Here is a 7065-nt window from a genome sequence, read left to right on the forward strand (position 1 = left end):
TCCATTTGCCTAAGAATTTCATCAAGTCATTGTTTTTAATAGCTGCCTTAGTCAGGGTTTCTATTCCTGCACAAACATCATGACCAAGAAACAAGTTGGGGAGGAAAGGGTTTATTCGGCTTACACTTCCATACTGCTGTTTATCACCAGATGAAGTCAGGACTAGAACTCAAGCAGGTCAGGAAGCAGGAGCTGATGCAGAGGCCATGGAGGGATGTTCCTTACTGGCTTGCTTCCCCTGGCTTGCTCAGCCTGCTCTCTTATAGAACCAAGACTACCAGCCCAGAAATGGTCCCACCCACAAGGGGCCTTTTCTCCTTGATGACTAATTGAGAAAATGCCTTACAGTTGGATCTCACAGAGGCATTTCCCAAACTGAAGCTCCTTTCTCTGTGTTAACTCCAGCCTGTGTCAAGTTGACACAACACTAGCCAGTACAATAGCTAATTAGTACTCCATTGTGTAAATGTACCATATTTTCTGTATCCATTTCTCTGTTGAGGGACATCTGGGTTCTTTCCAGCTTCTGCCCATTATAAATAAGGCTGCTGCTGGGAACATAGTGGAGCATGTGGTGTCCTTGTTATAAGTTGGAGCATCTTTTGAGTATATGTTCAGGAGTGGTATAGTTGGGTCCTCAGGTAGTACTATGTTCAATTTTCTGAGGAACCACCAGATTGATTTCCAAAGTGGTTGTAACAGCTTGCAATCCCAGCAACATTGGAGAAGTGCTCCTCTTTCTCCACATTCTCACCAGCATCTGCTATCACCTAATTTTTTGATCTTTGCCATTCTGACTGGTATGAGGTGGAATCTCAGGGTTGTTTTGATTTGCATTTGATAGAGGCACTCTTATCTTGAGAATAACCAGCAGCTGCATAGCTGGACTTAAGCCTTGCACAATTAGAGGGAATTCATGCCTGCAACTATAAACTTAGCCAATTCCATGACTGTGCAGGCCCTGGAACCTAAAGAAGAGCCTCCTAGTGCCATTTTTTCAAACCAATATAATTTCTAACTCTTTTTGAAATACTTGCCCTTATATCTAAAGGTAGGTGTAGCTCTAACCCCTCATCATAGAGGCTCCTTTTGCAACAGATGGATATTATTACCAAGATACACAAGTGGTCAAAACACAAAGAATAAACAACTGTGAGGTACCTAACCACAATAGAAGCTAACCCAACAGAAGTTCTACACCTAAGACTCTCAGAACATCATGGAAGAAGGTGCAGAAAGATGTTAAGAACCAGAGATTCGGGACATGTGCTGTTTGATAGTATCTCCTAGGCAGGAGAGAGAAAATGTTTCCATGAAATTTCAACAATAGGGTTGCCTGAATAAGATCAACATAATGACAATACTTGACATACTGATGTGAACAGGGAAAATTTCCACATTGTCCCACCCCTAGTGAATAGCCACATATGGCCAATGGTTGCTGATAGAGGGAGAATCAGTTTTTTTCTAGGAATGAACTCCCACATTGCCTGTCCAATCCCAAGTGCCCAGCACTGGATGCATGTAATATTAACAAGTAAAATAGATTTAGTAGGTTATGTATACATGAACATATACGTACACACATACATGTGTATATACATAACTTTGGAGGTGGTATAACAGAGAAGTTGAAAGGGGAAAAGCAGAGGCAGAAGTAATGTAGATGTAGTGCTTATTATGTAATTCTCAAAAAATAATATTAAGTTAAAAACTATAAAGAGGAAGTGCATTTCTCTGATTGGTGTTGGGTTACAAAGTGCATCCTTAAAATAATTCAATTATTTGCTTTTATAGTCAAGTATACAAAATTTAACACTTAACTTCCTCTAGATTTTTCATATGTGTGATTTTTAAAAATCTTCCAATTAAATTATAAGTCAGTTAAATGTAAGAATCATGACTTATTCATACTTTTCAGAGTGGCAAACACCATATTGGACAGATACCTTTAGTATGTAAACATTTTGACTAATTTTAGCATATATCTTTACTACATGCATAATTTCTAATAAGTTTATTAAGGATTCTAGTTAGTCGGGTTTTCATAATGGATATCTTTCTGTACATTAAATGCCTTAAAATTGTTCCTCAACTTTACACTGGACTTCTTAAGTTTTTAATCACTTAGCCTTAATGACTAACTCTGGCCGTTCATAAGAGTAATGGCCCATTCATTTATTTAATCTGTCTCAATAATTGGTGTAGTTCATTGAACCCAATAGTTCAAATGCTGTGCTTAATCTGGCAAGCAAATGCAACTGCAGTGAGTATGACAGTCATTCGAGAGGTGGTTAGTGTCCTGCAGTGCTGCAGGATAAATGGCTTTGTGGGAAGCCTGCTGGTGTCCAGGGAGCTAGATATTGTAAGGAAGGCACCATCTTCTATGTGCAGTTCAGAGTTGTTTATCTCTTTCATTTACTGAGGTTGCTCATTTGGTGTTGATTGAATAATAGCTTAAATATTTATGATTCTTAAAAAGGTTTTATTAGTATATAACAATTATATATAGTATTGGTTTATTATGTATATATGGTTTTATGTGTGTACTTACCATATTCTGATCATATCAAACAATACCTCATTCGATAAAAAGAATCTATTTTCAATAAAAATGGGAAAAAAATAAAAACTCTATATGCATATCCTTTAAATGTAACACTGAAGCCATGCAAGCCTGTTAATATTTTTAAGTGGCTGAATAAATTCTTGTAGTATGGAAGAAAAATATTGAAAATTACTTCCGAATTGCATAAATAGGGCACATCTCCAATCATTTATTTGTTAATTTGTCCAACAAATATTTTTATATACATGCAATAAATTGTAATTCTGGATATTGTTCCTTATCATAGAGTTTCTACTTCCCTTGTTCTCAGGAAAACAAAATCAATAAGAATAATGAAATTTGATGATGGCAAAATAAAATGTAATTAATAGCTCTAATTTGACTAAGACATAAGAAAATGTTAACCTGTGAAACGGAAGTTGAACACTAAGTCTTTTAATGAATTCTCTTGTGACCTAAGACAGAGCCTGTGAGATCCAGAAGGTGAGATTTATGGTAAAGTGCATTTTTTTTTTCTGTCTGTATGAAGCTGGAGAAGAGCTTGGTGAGGGTCTGACTTGCTTTCATCTCCAGGTGGTGAAAAAAGAACCGGGTACCTTTGATGGAGGCATGGTGACTAGCATCTTGCTGCATGGCCAGCACACAGGACCATCTGCCTCTGTGGTCATCTTCCTTAATGTGTCAGAGAAAAATTACAGCACATATACAAATAGGTCCTAGTAGTAGAAAGACAGACAAGAGGAACAATGGGGACAATGTCCTATAACATAACGGTGCTCTGTGACACAGGCAATACCTTAGATAAAATGGCTTAACAATAATTTGAACACTTAAAATCTCATGCACAGATAGCCAAGCCATTTTCCAATGTAAGGGAATATTGTTGAGTTCTGTCTGGCTCCTTATAAGGATGTATACAAAGGATGCTCTTTGTCTCAGGAGCAGGTAGGGAACAGACTTCAGACGGAAGCTTCTAGATCTAGAACTCACTAGACTGAGTTCATATAAGACAAAAGAACTGGTGTCATAGAGATTTCATAATTAGGTAAGGTCAGAGGCAGGAGTAGAACCAGCAACACATCTCTAATTCCATACACCAAATGTAGCCACTGCCATGACTTAAAGTGTGAAACTTTGGTGCTCTTCAGTTCTTTTGGGTTCCTCACTTCTAGATATTAGATGTTTTGGTCATCAACCACTGCAGAAAACCTTCAATTGGTATCTTGATATTATAATTAAAAGGCTCTATTGTACTTAAAGATTAGAATTCGTGAGAATGGCAGGAAAGTCAGTATCTAATGTGCTTCCCCTGCTCCCCAGTGTTCCAAAAAATAATGTATAAGAGATGCTTCATGAATTTGCTTGTCACCCTTGAACAAGCACCGTGCTAACCCTTTTTTGTATTATTCCAACTTCAATATCTGTACCACTGAAGGAAACACTATACTGTGATTCCTGAGAGAAAGAAGCAATTGATTATTCAGGAGGGCTGAATTGCTGAATGGTAAGGCCAGTTAAGCTCTAGTGAATCTCTTTAAGCTGGAGAGCAAAATATTAACAGCCAAAACTCGTATGTGGGGATAGAAGCACAAATCATTCTATTAAAAAAGCAAGGCACCAGGCGTGGTAGCACACGCCTTTAATCCCAGCACTTGGAAGGCAGAGGCAGGTGGATTTCTGAGTTTGAGGCCAGCCTGGTCTACAAAGTGAGTTCCAGGACAGCCAGGGCTATACAGAGAAACTCTGTCTCGAAAAACCAAAGGGGGAAAAAAAAAGCAAGGCTCTCTTCTCTTCATGTACTAACACCTTGATTCATCCTTCCATCTGTAAATTCGACTTGGTTCTCAGAGTCAGTCAGTTAAACCTAAGATTTGATCGTGATAAACAATAGCATAAAGAAAAATACCAAAACATGCTTTCTAGGTTGCTGCATCCTTCAGTTTTCCAAAATAGATAATTTTAATTTCTAATACTTTATGAACAGTTATGCTTAAAATACTGTAACTGAATGACAATAGTAATAAAATGGATATAATATTGTGAATATATTCAAGAATTGTGACTATTTATCCCCAGGACAAAATTAACATTAAAAAAACATTTATAGAGGTGACTCATCAAATGACCTAATTGTCAACAATTGAGATGGGCGTAATATAGAGAAGGTTATAAGTATTCAAGAGTTTATTCTAGGGAGATAAGTATGAGATATAATGGTTAGTAACCTCCCTAGGAAGAGAGTCAGCACTTCAGCAGGATTTACTGTAGTTCATGGTGACCTGCCATGTGTAGCCGGCAGAAAGACAAGTGTGGTGTTTGCTTTTAATGTTAACTTGTCACAAATTAGAATCCCTTGAGTAGGGAACCTGACCTGCCAAACTGTCCTGGCTTCCTTGACTCATGTGGAAAGGCCCACCGAGAGTGCAGGGAGCATCTTCTGGAAGCAGCTCAGATTCGAACGACATGGCAGAGGGTAAAGTACTCACATTTTGCTTGCTTGGTTTTCCCTCTTGCCTGCTCAGCCTCTACCTTTGCTGCCAAGTTCCCTTAATGATAGACTCTAGCCTGTGAGAATACTAAGACCTTCTTCTCTGAGTTACTTCTGCTGTGGTGTTTATCAAAGCACCAGAGAAGTAAACTAGGAAAAGAAGTCAGGAGTAAGAGGCTACCCATTCAAGACAATTAGTACTAGTACAAGGATGATCTTGTTTTGTAGAGAGTTTATAATAATGTCCATTCTGAGAAGATGGGAGGCAGTTTACAACTCTGAGATGCACAGGTAGCTGATACCAGTCTGAGATCATGTTTGTTCTGCAGGCACATTTAGAGACTCAGTGGACTGATTTTTCCCCTTAAAAAACTTGGTTATTTTTGCTTCCTTTTTTTTTTTGGCCTACATTTTTATAGTCATTTTAAGACTCTTTATCTATAAAATATTTGTTCTTTTGGGTTCTCCTTTGAACAGTGATATCATCTTTCTGTTACCTCATTAATGAGCTAAAGATAAGATATTTTGTCTTTTTCAGTGTTGGGGATCAAATCCAAGGCTTTGTATATGCTGGACAAGTGCACTACCTCTGACCTACATTCTTAGTTCCAAAGAAAAATCTTTACTATGAAGTCGCCTTTTTATCTGTATCAGGGTCACAATTAGAGTGATTTCTTTTGAAGTGTGTCCTTTAACATCACTTAGGAAACAGAATTCACTCTATGCCCAATTAGTTGGAATGAGTGACCAGAACATCTATTTCAATGGCATGCTAAATCTTCTCACACTAATTAAACATATTCTTTGCTTAGTGAGCATGTTAAATAAGTTTCTCCTCTAACTAGATTCTCACTAATCAATCATTTTCAGTCTGATTGTCTTCTCTGTGGGGAGGAAGGGAAGCAGGGCTTTTGCCTGAGTTTGTACTAGAGATTTGGTTTGCTTTGTTATTGCTTTTCTATTCTTAAATGACTGACTGCATCATGTGAAGTACAGAGCTGTCTGTTTACACTCCCTGTGTTATCACATTTTATGTAGAATTATTATGGTTATCTTCCTTCTTGGATAATGGGACAAATGTATGGCATGGCTTTAGTCAAGCAAGCAAATCATCAGGCAATCTATAAGTTTTCAAAAAGATGCTACAGTGTGTTAAGACAATGCATTCTTGCCTCAATGACTTTGCAGTCCAAGTGTCAAGAAGAATTAGAAGGGCAGGTCAATACAAATCATTAAAAGACTAAGTTGGTGGATATTAAGAATGTAGTAGAAATTCAGAGCAAGGAATAATCAGCGTGGGTTGGTATAGCGAGAAAAGGCTTTCCTGAAAGAGGTGGTCTGGGTGTATTTATACTCTGAAATGAAATGTGTAAGTAGAAACCTAATCTCAAATGTGATGTGTTAAGTAGTAAGCTTTAGAAGATTGTTAGACCATGAGGGCTCCAAGCAGTCATGGGTTGGATGAGTAGTCTTGTAACAGAGACTCCCATAGCCATTCTTGCTGTGCCACGAGAGGACATAGAGAGAACACGCTGCACACAAACCAGGAAATGGACCTCACAAGGCATTAAACCAGACACTACTTTAAATTTGGATTCCATAGCCTTCAAAGGTGTGAGAAATAAAGACCCACCTAACTCCACTTCAACCTCATCTCAGTTTTCTTTGTAAGTCACATGGTTCATAGCATGTATCAGTTACCCCTTTTGGTGATTGTGACAGAACACAATTAAAAGCAACTCATTGAAGGAAGGGTTTATTTTGGTTTACAGTTCCAGAGAGATGAGAGATAAGAGTTCGTAAAGGTGTGGGGACAGGACAGAGAGTGGTTGGTACGGTGGCAGGCGCAGGAAGCTGAGACCTTACCTTCTCAACCACCCACAAAGCAGAGGTCGAATTTGAATTGGGCTGGGGATTTGAACTCCTAATCCCCCGACAAGCACCCCTGACATACATCCTCTATCAAGGCTTCATCTTCCCATAACTTCTTCAAACAGCACCACAAATA

General features: G+C 38.2%; 1 non-coding gene across 1 annotated transcript; it reads right to left on the reverse strand.

Moving 5' to 3' along the window:
• Window positions 1-3903: 3903 nt before the first annotated feature.
• Gm25898 lies at window positions 3904-4009 on the reverse strand. The gene has a single exon (XR_003954166.1). It is a non-coding gene; the product is annotated as a U6 spliceosomal RNA (small nuclear RNA).
• Between the last annotated feature and the right edge of the window lie 3056 nt (window positions 4010-7065).

This window comes from Mus musculus, chromosome 2 (assembly GCF_000001635.26).
Source record: "Mus musculus strain C57BL/6J chromosome 2, GRCm38.p6 C57BL/6J".
Classification (NCBI taxonomy): domain Eukaryota; kingdom Metazoa; phylum Chordata; class Mammalia; order Rodentia; family Muridae; genus Mus; species Mus musculus.